This window comes from Notothenia rossii (assembly GCF_949606895.1).
Source record: "Notothenia rossii genome assembly, chromosome: 7".
NCBI lineage: Eukaryota > Metazoa > Chordata > Actinopteri > Perciformes > Nototheniidae > Notothenia > Notothenia rossii.
Genome location: NC_136905.1, coordinates 54,966,939 through 54,991,507, shown reverse-complemented (window position 1 = coordinate 54,991,507; position 24,569 = coordinate 54,966,939). Strand labels below are relative to the sequence as shown.

Genomic DNA, 24,569 nt, shown 5'->3' with positions numbered 1-24,569 from the left:
CGATATAGAACGTTTTATTCTGCTCCTTATAACAGTAAGACACAAACTAGAAGTGTAATAATTAATAGAAATCTAATTTAGCAGCAGATTCAAGTTGTGTGTATTCTTTGGCTATCTATTTGAATACCCTAGAAATACTGAAAATGATTCAGAGCAGACATTTTTGCTCGGTCATAGCAATACATACTAATACAATTTACATTTATAGCGAGCCAGCATGCACGACGCGTAGCATATTGTGCACATGAATGCAATTATTTAGTTGGAAAGGTCTTCAATCAAAATGTGGAAGGAAATAGTGTCGTTGTGTTCTGTTACCACTAGATGGCAGCATTTGAGAGCATTCTCCAAGTTAAACAAACCCCATTCGACGATTGTCTGTCTATAGATATTTCCGGGTTTTTTAATAAGGTGTACCTTTTATAGATTTTCAAGGGACGAACGCAAAGAAGCAGCCACTGTCAACACCTTTTGATGAGTTATCAAGGTAAGAACATGCACAACTAGTCGTGCAGCCCTGTCCTGTATAAAATCACGTGCTGGTGGTTTGGCATTTGTACAGCTGTTCACGTGGACGGCGCATGTAACAAGACCGCAAAACCCACTTTGCTAACTTCAAGTACTTCTTGCATTCCCATTTAATTTTATGCACGCTCTGCATTTTTACCTATTTGCCAGTAATAGTTAGTTACCTTAAAATGGATTATGTTGCTTACCACATACAATGTTTGGCTTTAAAGATATATAATACACACATTTAAAAGGTCTTTAGTCAAATTTACTCCGTAATCTTAGTTTTTAAAATCCATAGTAATCCCTGATCTGTATCATGAAATGAAAACATCCGACGAGGATGGGATTCGAACCCACGCGTGCAAAGCACAATGGATTAGCAGTCCATCGCCTTAACCACTCGGCCACCTCGTCTGCGCATGTATTATTTATATTACACTAAAAAATGTCACGTGCTGTTTAAAAAAAACAAATAAGACCTTTTGGAGTTCTACAGACATACATTTAACACTTTGGATATTTGGTTACTTACATTTGACTCTTGTATCTCCCTCGAGAAATTATCATCATAAAAATGTATGGAACAGTTTTTCTTTCTCTCCTGAAGCCACCTAAAGTTAACAGCCAATTGTTCTAAAATGTATACAGTATCCATAGTCCATGACAGGGCTCGACATTATAAATGGCCCGCTGGCCCGGAAGCACTATTTAGACACCCCGGGCCAGCATAACGTACTTTCGGCCCATTCCCAAACCGCCCCCTACACCCTACCAGTCCTGTCGCCATATTGAGGGCTGTTCCAAAGCAATGAGTGTGGAGCGGTGTGGAGGGGGAGTGGGCTATCAAGTATCAAAAGCCTAAAGTGCCACTATTCGCCCGTTTAAAAAGCGCGTTTTTTCTAAAAAACGCGCGTTTTAAACGTTTTAATATGATAATGAGCCCCACCTTCTGTTTTGCATAGCCAGTACATTTAAAGTGTGTTTTCACAAGAGTTTTTAGGTTTTCCAAAAATCGGATTTCTCATTTTCAGCTAAGTATCTCATAAGACAGTTCTCTAAGGTGAGTGACTTGCATCTTTAGCAAGACCAGAGAGTGTCCTGAATATTTCGAAAAGTAACATATGGGGTGCCATGTTATAAGAAGTACATTTAAAAGGTGATTTAAGGAGACGTCTACATATTGAGAAAATATCCTTATACTCCAGAGGGTTAAGGAAAAGCATAAGGCAATTGTATTTTTTATATATATATATCTTATATTGTTTGATTTATTGATTATATTCAAAGGAAAATTAATACTTGGTCCCCTGAATCTGGAATAATATACAATTTACAGCAAAGCCTAAAGATTTCAGGAACTTTTCATCTACAGATTGCTTTGGTCTGGCTTTACTCTTCACTGATTGGTTAGAGACACTTTAAACTTAGTGGCTATGGAAATCAGAAGGAGGGGCTCATTATCATATTAAAAAACGTGCGTTTTTCGCGCGTATATTCGCGTTTCTAGACGCGTCAAGAACCCGCGTTTTTTTTTTATGCTTTCCATACTAAAGTGCCACTATTCGCCCGTTTAAAACGCGCGTCTTTTCGAAAAAACGCGCGTTTTTTAATATGATAATGAGCCCCACCTTCTGTTTTGCATAGCCAGTACATTTAAAGTGTGTGCAACCAATCAGTGAAGAGTTAAACCAGACTAAAGCAATCTGTTGATGAAAAGTTCCTGTAACCTACCCCATTGTGAGATTTAGATAGCGTTAGATAGATAGATAGAAAGAATAAAGAATAATCACAATAATTAAATCTAAATTAAACATTTACAGTAAATAATATAAAGTATAAACATATCTACAGTCACAATTTCATTATTGTTATTCATACTTTCAGTTATGTAGTTTATTAATGTTCCCGTGCTTTCAGTTTCCATCCAGTAATATAATGACGATGCTATTTTGACAATCTATGTAATGTAACTTGCTGTACGTACTGCTACACCTATTGGGGAATCTGATGTATGTTGCAATGTTTGTGCCGGAGCCGCTTCATCAGTCCGCTTCAAACAGTACTCCGGTTAGAAAGATGACACCTGACGGGAAATACAGTCTCAATTGGTACACACTGTGAATATGAGTGGGAAAAATGAGTGTAATAAATGCTTTTTAGACAATAAGAAATATAAAGTTAACTCAACTAAAGTTGCTCAGTATTTTTGTATTGTCAATACTAGTACTGCATAACTAATATCTCACATCTGAAGGTTTAAAGAAAAGGCACCTTAAAATAAAGATTGGTCTTTCAATACATTAGCTGTGATTTTGTCTTTTCAATTGTTTATCTAAAATCAATTAGCTATAATTGGTACTTATCGTTTGAAGATAGTCTGGTTATAATGCTGTTTGAAGGAGGCACACAGGTAAGAGCACTAACTAGCTAATGTATCTTAGCTTGAATTAAATGTATTTAACGTATAATGAAGTGACTGCAAATAAATGTATCACAAACTTTATAAAATCTTTTATTTCAGTCCACAAATACACAGAATAAAGAATACATTCAGGTCAATGTAGAAAAATAAGAAATACTTTAGTCCCCTCGGTCTTCCTCTCATCAGTAGAGGAAAAGTGTGTGTGTGTATTAAATAGATATTAATTTTACTCCACAATTTCCTTCCGTATTATTAAATAAGTCTGCACAGCTGAGGGGACACCTGTAACTCAATTCATGTGATTTTTGGGTGATTTATTCCATAAATCTCTGTATTTTCAGAGTTAATCAAATGACAGCCACATTGTTACCTAAAGTGTCTCAAACACGTTTAAGGAGTGCAATGCAACTGAAAGGTACACTAATAAAAGTAAAACGTTGTACCAACAAAAAAAAATTAGAGTAATAAATCACACGAAATATTTTACATTGACTCAATGAAAGTCAATTTCTTCAGATCAATCTGTATATTTTAACTCCAGAGCACATTTATTTGAATGAAAAACAAGTTGTTCACACAACCAGCTTTGGCCTCTGAGGCAGCCATTACCTGATCTTAGACATGTTAATAAGTACCACAGTTAAAATGCAGTAATATGTGCCGCTTCCAAACATCAAACTCTTAGAAAAAATGCTTGTCCTTATTATCCACTGCACACTTTTTTTTAAAGCAACACTGACAACTTGCGCCTCTGAGACATGTAATCTCTGAAAATGATTAGACATGCATAACTTCTACAGTGAAAATCGGTCATACTGTAAGTGCAACTTCTGAACACAACACTTTTTTGCAAATGTTTTACAATGCATAATTATTATAGAACCTTGGTTTTAGAAACCTTACCATGTAACAATGGTAACTGAGTGAGTGCAACAAAGTGTCTACTCTGGAATGAACAGCTGGGTTCTCAGTCTATTCACTTTTGGGCTCATCTTTTTCCCCTCAAGTTCATCAGGACTTTTTGCACAACTTCAAAAGTGGATTGCAGTTATTTCGGATATCTTAAGTTCAGTGCGTATATGAGCCCGAAGAGCATGGCAAAAGCTGTCGCAACCGAGGGCAAGTCGATGAGAAAGATGAAACTGATCCTCTTTCCCAATGAAAAAGATTGCCATTGTTGCCTGCTCCAGTTCTCCAGCCTCAGCGTCCTGCATATCATGCAAACAAAAGGGAAATGGATGAGGACCACAGAGTGTAGTTCAACAGGCCTGAGGCACAAAGCTTTCCCCAAGTTTGCAGCTCCCTTTTAAAAATACAAAATTATAGTGGATAGATGAAAAGGAAAGTTCTCAGTTCAGTCGGATGGTGGCCCAAGAGGAAAGCTCAGGAGGTCATCACAAATTACTAGCTTTCTAACCAAGCAGTTATTTGCATGCAGTACAAATATGTTATTTTTCTTTTATGAACAAACTTCTTTTGAGTGAGTGGGAGGTCTTACCTGGAATTCTTTGATGAGATGGTCAACAGGTTCACCCAGGTCGATCATTAGAGATTTGAGGATGCATTCTCTTCTGATGGCGATGTCCACAGTCTGAGTAAGAACAGTTATATATATATATATATATATATATATTATAAATCAAATGCAAAAAAAATAAACACAGATAAAAAACTCATTCATAGATACCTCATCCAAAACCTGCACGATCCCGGTGGTCTTCTGTTTCACAACTCCTCCCCTGCTCCTGATGACCTGCAGCAGTTTGGTGGAGTGCTTGTCCTACTGCGCCAAGAACTTTGTCTCCAATGGAGTTGTTGTTATGCGCACAAACTCAGCATTTACCTTGAAAATATAAGCAGCATAGAAAACAAGAAACACTGAGAATTTATAATACACATATTTTTTATAAAGAGCCAACGGTTTGATTAAAAGTACTCCAAGTCAGCTTGTATGAATGTAACATTTAAATTAATTAATCCACATATTTATTGAAAACCACCACCAAATAAAGACACCCAGAGTAATAGATGTAAAGCTTATATTGTGATATATATAAAAAAAATAAAACGTCAATATATTTGACTAGGCTGTATCAAGGGTTTCATCAAAATAATGACCTCTTCCATGTGAAAAAGTGCAGGCCACTGCTCCAAGAGGCCTTCAATGCTTGGCCTCTGATGCGCTATTTATTGTCTTCGGTATCCAAACGCCTTCGCCACCTTTTCTTTTATTGATTGCCGGTTTTTTCGTTTCTGTTGTTCTGCCAAAAGGGAAATTGTCTCTTGCTCGATGCTTTCTGGAGTCTCAACAATTGGCAAGGATGGAAAATGGTTGGCCTCAGCTCGCCTGGCTCTCTTTAAATTCTTCGCAGGGTAGGACTCTTCTTGAGACTTGGTCTTCAACGAGTTCACAGCAAGCTCTGCAGATTATTTGAGCTTGGTGTCAGTCTAGATTGGTTCTTTGTGTACTCTGCATTTCCTCTCTATAATTGACATTCTGTGTCATAGGAGAAGACCGGGATTGGAAACACTTTAGGCCACTGCTGTGTTCTTAATGATTCCGAGGAAGAGCCGCTAAGTAGTACTGTGTCATCTGTATTCACAGATCCAGAGGAGGAGTCTTCACTGTACAGTCCACTTGTAGGGGTACTATTTAATGGTATCTCAACTGGGTACAAGACCACAGTTGTAGAATCGGGGTCTAATTAGAAAACTTTGACTGTTAAATCTTTAATCGCATGTGTAGATGTGTAATCCACATGAATTCTTGACCTCCTCAATGAGCTCTTCCATTGAGTTGGGAATCCCATTTCGAAGCTCCAGTCTGACGCTGTTGTGGTCGTTCAAGATGATCAGCAATCGAACAGGTGTTCCAATATCAGCCATGGCGCTCTAAGAGAAAGAGAGAAATAGAGAGATGTGAAGAAGGAATTAATGAAATGCAGGTGTAAACTCAATACATTCTTTCTTTTCAAATTGCATTGTGTTGTACTTTACAAAGTATTACATACAAAGTTCATATATATATATATATATATATATATATATATATATATATATATATATATATATAGATATTAGGGTTGTCAAACGATTACAATTCTTAATCAGATTAATCACAGTTTAAAAATTAATTAATCATGATTAATCACCATTCGAACTATGTCCAAAATATGCCATTTCTTTATGTATATTGTTGTGGGAATGGAAAGATAAATGAAAGAAGGCGGATATATCCATTTAACATACATGTTAAATGGATATATCCGCCTTCTTTCATTTATCGTATGTTTATTATAACATTGTTCTGTGTGTCAAAATGAAAGACAGCCCACACACCTATCAATCATCAAACTGTGGGGTTTTATTTCATTACGTGTTGATTTCTATCAACACGTAATGTTGTATCGATGTATATAGAGATGCACTACAGAAAAAGTATTCTCCGTCGGGACTTCCTGCAACAACACCACGCCGTTATCTTGACTCTGATTGGCCAGAAGACATTATCAAAGATGTTCTATTGAGAAGACGATCACTACGTGACAAAGGTTTTCAAAACCGTTTCTAGTCTTCGGTATTTCCAGACAAGTGACGACTGAAATCAATCTTACTAACAGCTGTCTGTGCAATTTACTCGGCGCGACTTGGCAGACTTTATTTTCCTTACTTTAACATACTTTTTCATGGTGGGGCTAAGGTGGGGCAAAGCCATTTCTTGGTATGGCTGTAGCCTACTCCAGCGTTGCCACTGGTGGGATGTATGGGGCGGGCCATTCTGCACATGTGTTAAATGCGTTAAATATTTTTAACGCAGTTAATTAAAAAACTTAATTGCCGCCGCTAACACGATCATTATGACAGCATTAATATATATATACTCATTCTGACCTTATACATGAATGTATCTTTTAAGAGTTATTAGCCACATTCCCCCAACTGTATAGTCAGCCGATAGGTATGGATCAGTTCATTTGAGTCAAGAAGTTCCACCTTCTTTGTAGGACACAGTTTCAGTTCATAGGCTCTGTAATGTTCCCTATACCATGCACTCAGCTTTCTGACGATGAAAAGCAGCTTATTCTTGATAACAATCATCTGGATTGTTTCCGTGAATTCCACGGTTTCCTATTGCAGCTCGAATGGGATTTGAAGTGCAAAGTTCAGTGGCCAACTCTTTCACAACTGATTCATCAACTTGGCAAATCCATCTTCTTGTAAGAAGATGGATTATAGTCTTTTGGGTAACTGGCACAGAGGCAGTACCAATTAAATATTGCAGCTCTTCTCGAAGCTCATTCACAGCTGCACTTGATACAAGAAAATCATTTTCTAATTTAAGTAGGACTGAGGCAAGTTTTAATTCAATATCTGTCGAAACTGTTGATTCTTCATCAGGAAGTTCTTCAGATGGCAAATCATCATTCAACTGATCAGTAGTACCCGTTTCAAATTATTCTAAAACATCATACCCATCAACAATTCCAGGCTTTAAATCATTAAGTGTATGTGGGGTATGCTTCCTTAATTTGTGAGTATTGAAAGCTCCGTAATGATTTGTTTTGTATGAGCAACCAGAAAACATACAATTTACAAATTCATATCCTCATGATATTTTTATTTATTTTTTTAAACTTACCACAAGCAATGCCCATTCACAGGATCATCCACATGGGTAGAACAGTAGGAATAGATGGCTGCTTCCCTGAAGTTTAAAAGAGAAAACCTTTCATTAGTCTTTAATTAGCCATCAAAGTGTCTCAGCTACAAGAAGATCATTGACATATTCAAAATATATCAAAGATTAAACATCAATTCGTTACTCAAAGCCTATACTTTATTTTAGGACAGTGGTCAACATTTTGGTGATGTAAAAATATATAACACAATGTTGTAAACTAACGTTACATTTACAATATCTTTATCAATTGAACTCGAAAATTAAAATATAAGTCGCTCGTCAATATGAAAGAAGCCCACTTATTCTGTCCTTAAATTGACGTTTAACACCAGAATCTCTACTCTGGTAATAAATATAAATTCATAGTCTTATCTATTTATTTACAATAGAAAACATGCAGCCCGCCTGTTCATACTGTTTACAGGCCACCAAGCCTCAGTTAAGAAAAGGAAAGTTGATACTTAATGTTTGTCTGAGTATATCTACCTTTGAATCTGGCCATGACTCATGCTGGTAGGCCTCTAACACTAACGCTAGCATGCTTTATTCAGACATTGACTTTAGTCGAATTGGTGTCATGGGTGGGTAGTGTTTTTACAGTCCACTAGCTCAGTTAAGAACATTTAACGTTACAGTTAATGTTGTGTAAATAAAGCATGCTAGCGTTAGCTTATAAGGGCTATCAACAGCCGGTAAGAGCCACAGCCAGAGTCAACGGAAGATATACTCAGACAAGCGTTAACGTTTCGGTATGTGAATTATATTATATATATATATACAGTGGGGCAAAAAATTATTTAGTCAGCCACCAATTGTGCAAGTTCTCCCACTTAAAAAGATGAGAGAGGCCTGTAATTTTCATCCTAGGCAACTATGAGAGACAAAATGAAAAAAAAAAACAATCCTGAAAATCACATTGTCTGATTTTTAAAGAATTTATTTGCAAATTATGGTGGAAAATAAGTATTTGGTCAATAACAAAAGTTCATCTCAATACTTTGTTATATACCCTTTGTTGGCAATGACAGAGGTCAAACGTTTTGGCTGGTATTTTGGCCCATTCCTCCATGCAGATCTCCTCTAGAGCAGTGATGTTTTGGGGCTGTCGCTGGGCAACACGGACTTTCAACTCCCTCCAAAGATTTTCTATGGGGTTGAGATCTGGAGACTGGCTAGGCCACTCCAGGACCTTGAAATGCTTCTTACGAAGCCACTCCTTCGTTGCCCGGGCGGTGTGTTTGGGATCATTGTCATGCTGAAAGACCCAGCCACGTTTCATCTTCAATGCCCTTGCTGATGGAAGGAGGTTGTCACTCAAAATCTCACGATACATGGCCCCATTCATTCTTTCCTTTACACGGATCAGTCGTCCAGGTCCCTTTGCAGAAAAACAGCCCCAAAGCATGATGTTTCCACCCCCATGTTTCACAGTAGGTATGGTGTTCTTTGGATGCAACTCAGCATTCTTTCTCCTCCAAACACGTCTAGTTGAGTTTTTACCAAAAAGTTCTATTTTGGTTTCATCTGACCATATGACATTCTCCCAATCCTCTTCTGGATCATCTAAATGCTCTGTAGCAAACTTCAGACGGACCTGGACATGTACTGGCTTATGCAGGGGGACACGTCTGGCACTGCAGGATTTGAGTCCCTGGCGGCGTAGTGTGTTACTGATGGTAGCATTTGTTACTTTGGTCCCAGCTCTCTGCAGGTCATTGACTAGGTCCCCCCGTGTGGTTCTGGGATTTTTGCTCACCGTTCTTGTGATCATTTTGACCCCACGGGGTGAGATCTTGCGTGGAGCCCCAGATCGAGGGAGATTATCAGTGGTCTTGTATGTCTTCCATTTCCTAATAATTGCTCCCACAGTTGATTTCTTCACACCAAGCTGCTTACCTATTGCAGATTCAGTCTCCCCAGCCTGGTGCAGGTCTGCAATTTTGTTTCTGGTGTCCTTTGACAGCTCTTTGGTCTTGGCCATAGTGGAGTTTGGAGTGTGACTGTTTGAGGTTGTGGACAGGTGTCTTTTATACTGATAACGAGTTCAAACAGGTGCCATTAATACAGTTAACAAGTGGAGGACAGAGGAGGCTCTTAAAGAAGAAGTTACAGGTCTGTGAGAGCCAGAAATCTTGTTTGTTTGTAGGTGACCAAATACTTATTTTCCACCATAATTTGCAAATAAATTCTTTAAAAATCAGAGAATGTGATTTTCTGGATTTTTTTTCTTCTAATTTTGTCTCTCATAGTTGAGGTATACCTAGGATGAAAATTACAGGCCTCTCTCATCTTTTTAAGTGGGAGAACTTGCACAATTGGTGGCTGACTAAATATTTTTTTGCCCCACTGTATATATATTAACATTAGTATTTTATATTTATATTCACTGTTGGATGCTGGACCTAAGATTTTCAACGACATAATTACTCTGTTGCTATGTTAGTTTGACAATAAAGAACCTTGAACCTTACGATATCGTCACCCTTTTCAGTGATTGATTTGAACACTGAGAATGTTTTTATTAACTTCAGACATTTTCATATACAAATGTGATCATACACCAACACACTTTTTAGAGATATACATTTTTCCCACACAACACACAACCATTTACTAAATTACACCAAATCCCATCATAATACGAGCAAATAAAAAGGCACAACAATAAATATATTATGTGTGTGTGTGTGTGTGTGTGTGGGGGGGGGGGTTATTAAGATCCAGGCCCAATGGGGGCAGAGGGGAGAGGTGGGTTCAGCATCTTACAGCAAATGTAATTTGCATTTAATATTATTTATTAATATGGAATTATATAACTGGAGTTTGTTATCCTTTAATTTTGCTTGATTAATTATATTGCAGGTTGTGGGCCAGTCCTTGGTAGCAGCACGGGGACAGCTTAATCCTCTGAACTTGTGTGTTTTCGTTCAAAAACTGCAGGAACCCTAAACACAGACAAAAACCCCTTCCCTTTGTGATGCATCAGAATGCACAATCTCAACTATTGTAAACACGATAATAAGTAGAGCAATCCTTCCTAAAAGTAAATCTTGTCTTCTAGTATTTTTCTCGAGTCCAGTATAGTATTTAACTAGACCAAGGTATCTTTGTTAGAAATACAGAGCACATTTGCAGAATGTGTAAACGTCATATTTATAGGACTAAGCATGTACAGGTACAAAGTATACATAGACATGATTAATGTTTGCATTACAAAACATAGCCTTCAGAGTCACACAGTCAAACTAAATCTAAAATAGCTTAAATGTTTTCAACGATTTGGCCTGGCTTGATTGAAAGCCCACTCACCACGACAAGGTACAGGCCATGAGCGGGAAAAACAAGGTGGGTGGGTGTGTGCGCGTCTGTGTGTAGGGCACTAGCCTATGGCGTTATATTTGTGCCTCTATCCTGAGCACGCAATGAAACATGTTGAGCCTAGAAAATGCGATTGAGCGCACACTTGAACATTCTTGAACACAGAGAAATATATTTTCTCTCATAAAACTCCTGCTCCGTGCGCAAGCAGACCGCTGCACGTGCTCTCTCTCCCTCGCTCGCTCGACCTCTCCACCCTGTGCGCGCTCAGCTTTGCCTGCCTGCTCGCTCAAGTTTTCACAGCGTTACAAATGTGCCACAAAACCAACCAATTGGAGAACTCGAGAAGGTCAATTCTGATTGGCTGGTCCAGCACCATGTAGAGAGAAGAGTTGCGACAGCGGATGTCCAAAATGCTTGATTGTCACATGGTTCAGAGAGACTCAGAAAGTTCCCGGAAGTTTGTGGCGGGCCATTTGAATCACGATTTGAATGCATTAATAACAGAATAGAAATGCAATTTTTGGTAGTTATTGGTCAATAAAGGTTTTGATTTGCAATATGTATACAACATATCGATATGTGTATGTAGTTACATCAATGTGTTGTGAAAATGTGCTAATATTTGAGGATTAAGACCAAATAAGAAGTACTTTATTGATACCAATTGGGGAAATGTTTACGCTTCAGCAGCAAAAGACAAGGCATTTTACATTAGACAGTTAAAAGACTAGAATTAAACAATCGAAAATGTAAACATCTTAAATAGAAATAACATAGCATTACAAAAAGTAGAAAATATACATGGATAGTGTGAACAGCTATCTTACCTGTTAACATACATGTCAGGCCAACGTTGCCTTGGTTACAGAGCCTGTTGCTGTTGTTTATTGCTTTGAATTCTTTAAAACAAATATTATCTTCTTAAACTTGTATGAGTCAAGAACATCACATCCTTATTGATATATTTAGAGGGAGGAAGGAAGGAAGGTTTCAAAATTCTGATTATAATCATTTCTACCATTTTTTTTAATCAGTGATGCAAACACAGGTATGGTGAAAAAAGAGAGAACTATTCGAAGCAGAAAAAAAACAGCGTAATATACCATCTGACAATGACAGATTTTTCTTTTGGGATATTTTACAAATCACTCCCCTTTCCAACTCTATTCTTGTTATTTTTAACAACTTTTTTTTGTTACTGTCATAGCATTTTATACCTGTTAATAATTGAGTCTCTAATGTCTCATTAATAACTATAATGATCATATCAAGGTGTGCCTTAACCTCACTGAGCTGAGGTTATTTGAGCCTCTCAGGAGAGAGCTCTCTTCCACCTGGTTGTAGAAAAGCTCTTTAAATTTGTTAGCATAGCTAGCTAACCAGATGCTTCTTCTTATTATTATCGTGTCCACAAGGCAGTCAGTTACAGGGCTTGGTTAGATGTGGTTCAGCCACAGCTGAACACATTGCTGTCCCTTCTCATTAAACTCTGCCAAGTCCGATGTTGTGCAGGGTTGCTCCAGCAGGGGGCATATCAGGAGGTGTTGCATGGTTTGTGGTTCAATGCCACAGTCACACACAACGTCCCCGTCATTTAGGTATCCCCATTTGGCAAGAGTGGCTTTTGCACGTCCAACACCAGATCTTATAAAGTTTAGGCATTTCCACACTGCGTAGTTGGTGTCTGCTCCAGGGGGCAGTGCCTCGCTCGCCTTAAGCTCCATTGTTGTTGCTGATGGGAGGTTGTCAAGTCTTTCTTCCCACCGAGTGACTCTTTCACTGCTTGTGCTCAGTGTTCCGAGGGGTGGGACGCTCTTCAGGAAACTTTTCCTGGATTTAAGGCGGCTTTTGGCTGGCACATGGCCAAAGAGAGGATGTCTTTGGTCAGTAGACTGTTGTTGGCGCTCTTTCTTGCTTGCTGCATTTCGTCATATCTCTGGTGGGGCTATGCCTGCCAGGATGTACAGACGGTCTGTAGGTGTTGGTTTCAGGCAGCCTAGCATTGAGGGCGGGATCCAGCTTCTTGGCATGGGCAGCTCGTTCCCATACTGGGCAGGCATACTCGGCAGCTGAGTAGCAGAGGGCTAGTGCGGTTGACTTCAGAGTCTGTGGGTTTGCACCCCAGGTCGTGCCGGTGAGCTTGCGGATGATGTTATTCCTCGCACTCACTTTGCACTTGGTCTTTTCAGTGTGGGTCTTAAAAGAGAGGCATCTGTCCAGATGCTAATAACAACAGATCGCCACTGTGCTTACAACTAAAGACACAGCCTCGCAAACACTGCGGCATGTGTACGGCTCCTTATGGGTACTGCAATATTTGAAGAGCTGGAGCGGCGTTCCGATGCTCTCTGTTACTCCTTTCAGACGAGACATAACCACGTGAAGACCTTTGGTGAAGACACGTTACGCTCGTGTTGTGTTCAATGAACCTGTCCTTGGCCAGGAAAAACAGGCACTCGCTTGTTTAATTATTTTGCGATCTCGATTTCTACTTCTTTTTTGAAGTGAGAAGTTTTCAGTCCGTCAGTCGGACGGACCCACCCCCCCCCCCCCAAAACGAAAACTCTTCGGTTCTCCACGAATTACACAAGTCACTCAAATCAGCGTTAAAAAAGCGGGAGGCGCCGAAAAGCGACTAATTTGCATCACTGTTTAATTCATGTTGGTTTCAGTAATCCCCTGGTAATTGAGGACATAAGTAATCTAAATGAGTAATGTAATCTTTATGACTTTCAGAAAGGACAGGAGACCGACAGGTACCTATCAATGATTGTCAACTGACAGCACAATGAGTCAAAGCACAAGCAGCAACAGCATGATGATGTTAAATGTGTTGTTTTAGGAACATCCATGTAAATAAATGGAATTCAATAAACATTTAATACAGAGCTGCCAACATTGTGTTATAGAAAGTAGTAGCATGCCGAGCGGAGGAAGGCAATTTTTTTTCCGGCGGGGGGTCCGAGGTCCGCCGAAGCCCCCAGAATGCTCCCTTATTTCATTTTTACTTTACTTATTTCTATTTATCTTTTGTATTCAACTGTTTCTATTTTACTGTAAATTGTATGTATATATAGTTCCCTATTCCTTTTCCTATCACCCTGCTGCTATAACATGTGCAATTCCCTTACAGGATTAATAAAAGTTATCTTATCTTATCTTATCAGAAGCCAGAGACTTTACATGCTCTGAGATGCAATCTAGGTCATATTAGGACATGTTTTTCTGCAAAGTAAATTTTTTGTGTATAATTTCTCCTTTTCCCTGTACTGTTGCACACAATTAAACACCAACATACACAAAAAAATATTTTTATTAACCGAACAGAATTCATCATGAAACAATACTGAACAATAACACATGAAAAACCTGTACACAGCCTTTTTTAGAACAGAGTTCAACTCAAGGGAAACTTTGGCTGTGACATGACCATCTGATCAACCTCTCACTTTAGATGGTCATAGGTTGCTGACTTGGCCTTGGCAAGAGTTGTCTTGGAGTACGCCTGCTTGTAGCAGACAGACCCCTTTGCCACCATGAATTGTTTGTGGGTAATGAGGTTACTCAGGGTCTCCATTCCCATACTAGGTCTGAACTCCGTTCTGTTTTTTGTGACAAGACTGAAGATGCGTTCGCAGTCTGCATTGGAATGGAAGATGCAGAGGATAGCCAGCATTACCTTGCAGAGTAAAGGGTACTTGAGATGGCCATTTCCATCCTTCAGCTGACTCATCAGGTGCCACTGTGTGTCTGGTCTGTCACAGCTGGTGATGCTTTCTGGCAGAGCATCGGTTTGGTAGGTCATGAATTGACCCTCAAGCTTGTCCATCTCCTCAGCATTCATCTTCAAGCAGGGGAATCTGCCTGTGAAGTACCTCACAGAATTGAAGTCTGCGCTGTCCCGTGCAGACATGTCAGCCACAGAAGCATTCCGTAACACTGGGTCATCATAGGGAAACTTCTTCACCATGTACTCAACAGCCTTCATGTAGAATGCCCGCACAGCGCTGAAGACCTGGGCCAGCTGCAGCTCCTCAAGCTCAGGGTGATCTGCTATGAAGTCTCTGGTGTTTTGCCCAATGAACAAGGTCTCATTGCTCTTCTGGTTGCTTGGTTCCCTAAATGGTACCTGGTGAACCTTAGCAGCTGCATTGATCACCTGAGGCTTCACAAATCGGTTCAAGAGATTCTTCAGCTGTGTGGTCAAAGTCCTGTGTAGTACTTGTATGCAGGGTTTGTCTAGCTGCAGCAGAGTGTTGGCCTCATCAAATATCGGCAGGACCGCACTCAGAAAGTAGCAGTAAAGATGGAATGTTGGGTCCTGCAGATGTTGACATGCCCTCTGCACTCTCTGTTGTGCCCCTGTCTTGGGCTGAGTGGGTGCAGTGCTAGATGTCTTGGGCTGAGTGGGTGCAGTGCTAGATGTCTTGGGCTGAGTGGGTGCAGTGCTAGATGTCTTGGGCCGAGTGGGTGCAGTGCTAGATGTGTTGGGCTTTGCCGTTGCAGTCTTGGGCTGTGTGGTTGCAGCTGCTGGTGTTTTCTTTCCCTGACTGAATTTGGCTAGGTTTTGTTGGCGAAAGAGATAGCCTGCCAAATCAAACTGAGAATTGTCCTTGCTGCCGCTACTGTGGGTTGATGTGTCCTTGCTAACACTGTGGGTGGACTTGTCCTTGCTGCTGCTCTGCGTGGACTTGTCCTTGCTAACACTGTGAGTGGTCTTGTCCTTGCTGCTGCTCTGCGTGGTCTTGTCCTTGCTGCTGCTCTGCGTGGATTTGTTCTTGCTGCTGTGCCCAGACTGTTCTGACTCAAAGTATTGCAGCAATGCAGGCCACTGCTGCAACAACCTGGCGATGCATTTATCTAAAGAGAGCCACCTCGTACTTACATGTTTAACAATCTTTCTCATTTCCACTCCACACAGATCCTGAAATTTCTTCAGTCCCTGTTTCCTCTTGCTGGATTTGTCTAGGTAGAAGTATATGTCCGCCAGCAGCTCTTCAATGGACACTGGAAGCTGAGCAGCAGCTTTTTCTGCAGCTAGATGAATTAGATGGCACGGGCATCCCAGCACATATACTGCACTGTTTTTTTTGTTGATGTAGCCTGCCGTGCCAGCTTTGAGTCCCTGCATCACCATGGCATTATCTGCCCCAAAACTCATGCAGTTGTCCCAGGATATGCTACGTTTCTCAAGTTCATTGTCAATGAGTTTGAATATGTTCTGCCCAGTAGATGCCTCATGACACTCTGGCAAAGATAGCAGTACTGTCAGAACACGCCCAAGTCCTCGATCAAAGTACTTCACAACAAGAGGATACAGCTTACAGTCTCCATAGTCAGTGCTCCCATCCGTGGCTAGGGAGTATGGAGCTGTCCTCATTGCCTCCGTGATCACAGACGCATCCTCCTTGGCAAGGGCTCCAACAATGGCGCTGCTCTTTGTGCGACAAGACCCATACTTTCCTGCAATTGCAATCACAAAAATATTGAATTGTATTATCATGATTATACTCTAGATTACACAGAATTGCAGAATTACAATCATGATATTAATCCTCTGTAGAGTAAGTTGGCCTAGGCTATTTTTTTTTCACCTTTACATAAAATGAAAAATGTTTATCAGAATGATACAGTATCAGTATAAATTAGCAATCATTAATTTGCAAGATTTAAATCAGATTATCAACCAGGGCAGTACTGTAACTGTTTTATATAGGCTAGTCTGTACAGATTGTAGAGTGTATTGTGACAGTATACAGATATAAATCTATGCCTATGAATGCTTGAGATGAATTGAGGCTATTTGTCATTTGAGCCTTACCAGCGATTTTCGAGTCCGGAAACATCTTTTTCACCAGTGGCCCGATGTGGTCGGCCACCGCGATCGGGATGTTGTGTTCCACCAGAAAGTCCACAGCGAGCACTTCGGCATTTATGACACTGGTGTCACTGTCAACCGTAAAGAAGCCCGCGATGGGCCTTGTAGCTTCCACTGCCGCCTTGTATGACGTGTGTTTAGCAGTCCTGGTGTGCTTTTCAACGTCGTGTCGGCCCCCATGCCTCACGCTAAAATCTGCCTTACACAACATACAGTAAGCGTGGAAGTCGTCCAGCTTCGACCGGTTGATGGTCGGCCATTCTGCGTTATATTCTAGCTTGAAGCGCTGTTCAGAAATTCGCCGCTTTTTCGGCGGAGGACAAGTACGTTCACCATCCATTTTTGATAGACTTCAACTGACAGCTCGCTCCGCGATTTCGCGGGCATAGTGTATTCACGAATTATCATTGGTCCATTAGAAATTAAGATAATAAAAACACAACACATATGTTAAATTATATAATGAAATAAAACAGATATTAATATTTTCTACTTATCTGTGCTATAAATGTAATTTTTGTATGATTCCAATTATCTTAAATAATTTTATAACCAAAATAGCTGAATTTGCTCGTGACCTGTTCAAACCAGTCTATGGTTCAAACAGAGAGGAGACAAGCGGGGTAAGGCAGCAAAGAGCGGCGCCTCACGTCAGATTGAGCAATCCCTCACAAACTGGATTAAACGCATGCCTTTTTCTCTCATTAGGTAGGTAATGTATTTTAGGTAGGCCTATGTGTTGTAGTCTTGCTGATCTGACATAAACCCGCGGTGAAAAAGCAGAGGGGAGGCAAACAGTAGGCTATCTCTGTCTCAATGAGGAGGGCGTGCGAAAGCCTGGACACTAGACTCCATTAATCACTTCACGTCCCGATTTACTGAGATCATTGCTTGAGCTAAAATGCTTGTTTCATACGACGGGACCGAAGATAACTCGATCGACCAGTCACAGTGTGATTGTCTATGTTAGACGGCACGCGCCGTTGAATTTAAGAGAAAGGCTAGCGGAGCTAGTGAGAAATTAGCACCTCCTGTATAATGCCTCCCTGCTCTGTAACAAAGATGCTAGTGAGGAAATATCCCCTCCTGTATAATGCCTCCCTGCTCTGTTACAAAGATGCTTGATGGTTTTACCCCGATATATATATGTAACAGTATGTAACCATAATGATTTACCCCGATGAATCTGCCACAAAATACAACAATGCAAATGCAGAAGAATGGAAAGCCACCAGTACGTTTAATTATTAGCCAAGATTACATTGATATCCGAGTGTTTCCGAGGGGATTGTTTAATGTCTGTCATCCATTTAACATCATACAACGTCGTTGTGATCACTTTGAACCCAACAATCTTTTTTTTTAATGTATTGGTGAGCTGAGTTTGAGAAATTAAACTTTGCTGCTAAAGTTGTGTTTTTTGGTTGCTATAGTTATCTAGTTGCTATGCTAGCTAGCTCAAGAGACTTAAATAACCTAAACGATTTAAATGGAAGCGTTCAATTCGCATGTAATGATAGCTAGTTATATAGAATATGAAAAACAACCAGTAGTCAATGTGCAAGCTGCCAATTGAATTACCGTACTTTTCGGACTATAAGGCGCACCTGAATATAAGCCGCAGCAGCTAAATTGAATGATGTGTACATATATAAGCCGCACTGGACTATAAGCCGCAGGTGTTTTAATGTTTAATTACCATATGTAAGGGTTCGTGCACAGAGGGGATTGTCGGGAAAGAGATGGCTGTTTGAGGAAGCTCCCATTTATTAACATTTCAACAAACAAGTTGCATATTTGCATAACGTATTCAAGTGTTAGCATTTATTGCAATAGTAGCTACAGAACATGTACTGTGCTGTTTAAACTGTACTGTATCACATAGTGTTTCAGACACACAAACTTTTCAACTTTCAAAATTAAACGGTGCGCTCCCAGCGCACGTACCGGCAGTGATCTAGAGCAGCGGTTTTCAACCAGTGGTACGGGGACAAACTGTCTCGCTCTCGTAATGTCTGTCTGTCTTGCTCTCGTTCTGTCTCTCGTACCACTCTCGGTTCCACTTTTACTTTTGCGCGCTACCTGTCTCACCTCCAGCTTTTCCTGCTGGAACCCGCCGCTTAAAGGTGGGGGTCCGCGGACCGGCCATAGAGCCCATAGAGTTAAAGGCGGTGGCCGTTAGCTTTAAAAATCCATAGATTAGCCGCACCGTTATATAAGCCGCAGCGTCGAAAAATGGGAAAAAAGGCGCGGCTTATAGTCCGAAAAGTACGGGTATGTTTTAATAGAGAGGCGAAGTCCCTCCCCTTCCGGGAGCCTCCATGGGACCCCGGAAGCGGAAAATTATACATTGAATTCAATGGAGAGAGAAAACGTATCTTTTGATCCCGTTTGAATTGTGCCACGAATGACACATATGATGTTTGTCAATTTAAAAGAACATTTTGCAAGTCAAAAAAATTTAAATGTGTCGTAAAACTGTGAAGTAACACATTTTTTTGTGTTAAGCCGCTCAGTGAACTACATGTCTCTGGTCCCGCACAATACGCGTCACCAACACAAAGATGGCCGTCACGTTGGCACATTTAACCTCATTCTTTCAGAATGAGAATAAAAGTATAAAACGAGGTGAAAATCACTACAAGTCCGGGCACGTTGAGAGCTGTACATACACGAAAGGGGAGTTAGTCGGTTCTGTAAGAGCCAGCATGCAGGACCGGCTTTACAAGGTTTCGGTGAGTAATATGAGTGCAATGTTAACAGGTTAATGTCAGTCAATAAGGAGGAGAATGAAAAAGAAGATGATGAACCACAGACCCGGCATATAATGACTGCAGTGTGCAGGGCTGTGTTAATTTATGTTACTGTTATCAATAGCATTAGTTGACTGAGAAAACCGTCAAGAAAAAAAGTTTAGCGATGTTACGAGTCGACAAGCATAATATGAACCACGGCTGTGATTGACAACCTGGACAGCCAGTCAGAAGCTAGAATGCCAACCTAGAGAGCCAATCAGAACCTAGAACGGATGTACTGTATACGGGTTTGTATGCTGTGGATAACATTAGTGTTCACAAGAACAAGGTACACTCCCGTGTTTTGTTTTAGTTGCTCTTCAGATTGAAGCGGCCAGTTTTATATCGACTATACTGTATGTGTGATCTCCTTTTTACATCTCGTTGTGTCATTTCAGTTTATTTGCTGTGTGTAGATTCAAGGATTTTGGTTATCTTGTCAATTTGTTTGGTTATCTAGGCACAGCTGTGTGTGACTCCTTCTGGTACACTGGTATGTTTTCCTAATGTAGAGAGCATTGATTAATTCATAAACTACACACTGAGTCTAGATCCTGACCAAATCCTTTTTTGTTGATCAAATGTTTTTCAAAAATGTAATACACATTTAAAAAAATACAATGTACAATCACAACCAATACAACACAAATTACAAAAAATTCAGAAAAAACAAACAACAACAATCAGACAAGAGGACAACATTTTGGAAAAATAAACCCTCCCACCCCCAGATCTGGACCATCCTTGTATTGCTCATTCAATCTATTATAGCATGTTAACAAACATGGTACTTACTTTATTTGTACAGATCTACATGGGAGAGGATGGCGCGATGCAGAGCGCTGTCTGTGGTTGTGCCCGGGGGATGTACAAATGCAGCCACGCTGCAGCATTGGCAATATTTGCCATGTGGCAGATCAGCTCCACAGAAGTTGAGTGCCAGTGGAGGAAGCCTGGCACTTCAAAAGTAGTCCAGCCGGTGTCTCAACTCTACCAACAACAAGAGGAGACATACAACCCACTGGCCAGAGACATCGCCACTGAGGAAGTAGACTTGTTCAGGTCTCCACTGAGGGGCGCAGCGTGGCATGGCATGGCTTTTGTCACCTGAGCCAGAGCTGCAGCCTCAACATCAGGCCATTTTCAACGTGCCGGAGCTGGTGAAGGAGCGTGGGGGTCGGGGGCTTGAGGCAATTCTTGCCTCAATGCGACTGAGCAGAGACCATTAAGCTGCCATCCAGACAGCCACCGTAGGACAGCGGACAAATCCTCAGTGGCAGTTACACAGGCAGGGCAGGTTGACAGCCAATAATTTTGGTGCTGTGCTGAGGTCGGGACTTTCATCCACTCCATGCGCGTCCCTCATGAAGAGGGTGCTAGGGGGGTACAATTTAGACGGAGTCATGGCTGTCAACTGGGGAGTTGTAAACGAGGTGTGTTTGGCCAGTGTGTTTGGCCTTTTAAGTGTGACACATATGTAGTGATAAATGCTTCACCTGACCACTGTTCCTAAATAAAAAAAGTTTTCTGCATCGTCAGTCATTTTTTCCAAATAATTACCAATATTTCACAAATTCTTCATGTAAACTTAAGAGCACAGCTGTATGTTGAGTGTCAGCTTTGCTTGGTTCATCTTACTGGGGGGGGGGGGGCAGCTACATGGATGTCGGTGCAGTCCACAATCATTTTGCAGTTGAAAGCAGAATGAATTTATTATTGACTCAGAATGAAGCACAACTTCATGTCATACAGTACATTGACTTTATTTGTAATTGTGTAAAAAAATATGAATATTGATTAGCAAGCAGGACCTGCAGGAACAGAGAACGGTGATGGATGGAGCTGGGGAGAGAGAAGAATAAAGAAAACAGATCAACTTTATTATCGGATATTAAAAATTCAATTTCAAAACAAGTTGCCACTCCTACAGTTTTCTAGTATGTAAAGATGATTTCACATGACCTATGCAAAATATCACACTCAATACATGTGTGTCTCTGGGGGGTGCATTGTGCCTTTGATGTATATAAATAATATACCATAACCAAATACTATCACGTACAGTGGCAATCAGGTTGCCAGAGCAGGTCAGTGTGCATGTTCCTCAGGGTCTCAGCAGTTACAGGTGAGGTAAAGACAATAAAAGAGAAACAGGTCAGTAACAACACTTTAAAGAAACAACACTGAATAATTATCTCTTTTAATAATGTTCTCTCAGTAATCACTCAACTACTGTCTTTCCAACAAACAGATTGACTCACTCTCACTGTCATCACAATGACACATGTCCAGAAGAATGTCACGCAAAGCTCCCTGCCTGCCTGCCTTCCTTCGACTCTCCCTGAACTGCTTCCTTAGCACCCGGTGGAGGGCGCAGCAGGCCACTCTTCAAATGTTTCACGAAATACTTACCATGATGACTACTCTTACTGTTTAACATTTTGGTGTACTTCATGTAATAAAATAATAACTTAATGGTAAGGCTACTAAAAATGACAAGGCTAAGTAATGTAATGCTAACTAACGTGCTCGCTACTCGTCGCTACTAGCTAGGTAGCTAACTTGACTATGTTCCATGCACAACATGTATATTACCTATGATATTACCTGATATGTCTGATCCAGCGACTCCTGGTCCTTTCATCAGACGGGAAGCGATAGAACGAGCAAGTGGTATGATCTCTTTTGTGATTACAACATGGTACAAAGCACACAGGCATCTTGTAAAAGTGAATTTATTGGAGCAATCTCTTATATTTATTGGAGGGATTAAATCAGTTATGAAATCTTCTTCTTCGCTTTAATTACGAGTCGCAACCACTTGGAGCATTATCGCCTGTGACATCACATGCGCGACCCAGAATGGGATTTGGGATTTGTAGTCTTTGTAGTCGCGTATTTTTCATAGTCTTATATTTCAACAGTATTACGACAAAATGTGACTTTTTTGACATGGAAATGATTGTTTAAGATTGACAAACATCATATGTGTAGTTCGTGGCACAATTCAAACGGGATCAAAAGATACGTTTTCTCTCTCCATTGAATTCAATGTATAATTTTTCGCTTCCGGGGTCCCATGGACCGGAAGTAGATGGGCGTGACTTCGCCTCTCTATATACTCTATTGACTTCACATATTTTTCACATAGGCCTATCTGACTCTGAAAGCCAGCTACGAACCTCACCGCACGGCACTGGTCTACATGAATAGAATTCTTCATCAACAGCGGGAGCCAAAACAGCATAGCATCCTGGTAACAGTAGTGAGGGCATTACAAAAAAGAAGTACAGCCGATCCTATTGGCTCTTTGCCAACGCAAGGGACGAATCATAAAACGGCTTATATGTGAGCTTTAGTGCTGGTTGGATGTCAACACATGCACGAGGCTGCCAGCTCACCGATTCATTTTTCGATTTGTTAGGTAATGCGTAGGATATTCAAGTCAAGCGTAGCGGCGTAATTAGGGCCTGGAAATCGTATCTGCTACGCCAAAATCGTGTATGTTGGCAGCTCTGTTAATAGCATGCGTGCAGTTTGTGTGTGCCTTTTCCTCTGTGTTGTCCTGGCATATAGTCTCCCCCATGGTTTGCTGTGCTGCTGGGGGATGCTCCAATCGCTCAGAGAAAGGAGTAAACATGTACGGCTTCCCCACTGACACAGAGAGGAGGAAAGAATGGCTGGCTCAAGTCAGCAGGAGCCTTTTAACTATCACAAAAGACAACAAAAGCAACAAAATATGTGAGGTAATCATATTTTTCACAAAACGAACACCACACCATTAGGAAGCTTAATGTATTTTTAATCAAAATAAGGAACATGGAGAGGCTTGCAAAACTCTGGGAGTTGAGACTCAGGCTCAGGGTGAGGGTCTCATTGCAGGTCTTCCGGCTCCATTGAATCCCCCTGGGGTTCTTGTGCTGAGAGAGGGAGACAAAGACAGGAAAAAGGGTTAGATACATCTAGCAACGTATAGGATGGGAAATGGCTGACCTATTTTAAACTTACCTTGTATTTTCACTCTCACTTAAGTCCCTCTCCAATTGCCATCAATCCAAAATCAGCTGAGCTGCAACATAATACAGGGAGGTAATAATCAACAGAATCACAAGGACATAATATGACTCTGCTAATAACACTCTCCCATAAGTTACCTTTTTGTTTACTGTTTAGAAGTCTCAAATATCCACTCTAAATCGATATCAATAGCAATGTATCACAAAAATTGCTTCCTTATTAGTGTGTAACGTTAACTATATTATGCTAGCTTGAACTCCAAAATGGATATCCTCATTTCACCACCTCCATCCACTACAATCACACGCCCCAATGTTATATTTAACTCCCTCCAGCCCTGATAAAAGCACGTTAAGAAGCCCTTTCTCTCTAATTCCACAACGTTGGACGGAATAACATTAAGAGAATGGATTAATAGGCTGTTCATGGTTAACGTGTGTTGCTAACTTTATCCGGTCCTTGCCTAATCTGTTTAGTTGTCCGGTTGAAAATTAACGCAAGCTCTATGCCTATTGTAGAACAGGAAACAGAAGTTGGTCCAGGTTCTGGTCAACCCAAAATTGTGATAGAGAGAGAAACATGTTTGTCATTCTGCCACCTCTAATGCTTACAGCAAGTAATCAATACCTCAGAAGGGTTCATGACGTACATGTAGGCTACGGTTTGTTAGCTGTTTGCTTAAACTACCCCTATAGCTATGTTGCCGGCTAGCAAACTCAGGCATTGCAAACAAAAACTTGATATCAGAAAACTAGAAATGTATAACTCACCTGACACTGTGGCGTGCTATTCTCTTCATTCGAGTCTGTCATGTCCTGTAATGTCTTCTTCTTCTTCTTCTTCTTGAGTGTTTATTGGCGGTTGGCAAACCAAATTTTAGGTGCATTACCGCCACCAACTGGACTGGAGTATGGACAAGAGACTATGCAGAAAACAATAAAC

At 40.6% G+C, this 24,569-nt stretch overlaps 3 long non-coding RNA genes across 3 annotated transcripts; 1 reads left to right on the top strand and 2 right to left on the bottom strand.

Moving 5' to 3' along the window:
- Positions 1 to 431: 431 nt before the first annotated feature.
- On the top strand, positions 432 to 21,142 carry LOC307013790. Its single transcript, XR_013801067.1, has 2 exons — positions 432 to 487; positions 20,419 to 21,142. It is a non-coding gene; the product is annotated as an uncharacterized lncRNA (long non-coding RNA).
- LOC307045984 lies at positions 3,108 to 8,031 on the bottom strand. The gene is made up of 4 exons (XR_013810040.1): positions 7,575 to 8,031; positions 4,623 to 5,827; positions 4,434 to 4,526; positions 3,108 to 4,143 (listed from the first exon to the last, which is right to left on the bottom strand). It is a non-coding gene; the product is annotated as an uncharacterized lncRNA (long non-coding RNA).
- A 2,253-nt stretch (positions 21,143 to 23,395) lies between the features above and the next one.
- On the bottom strand, positions 23,396 to 24,509 carry LOC307013789. The gene is made up of 3 exons (XR_013801066.1): positions 24,398 to 24,509; positions 23,619 to 23,679; positions 23,396 to 23,530 (listed from the first exon to the last, which is right to left on the bottom strand). It is a non-coding gene; the product is annotated as an uncharacterized lncRNA (long non-coding RNA).
- Between the last annotated feature and the right edge of the window lie 60 nt (positions 24,510 to 24,569).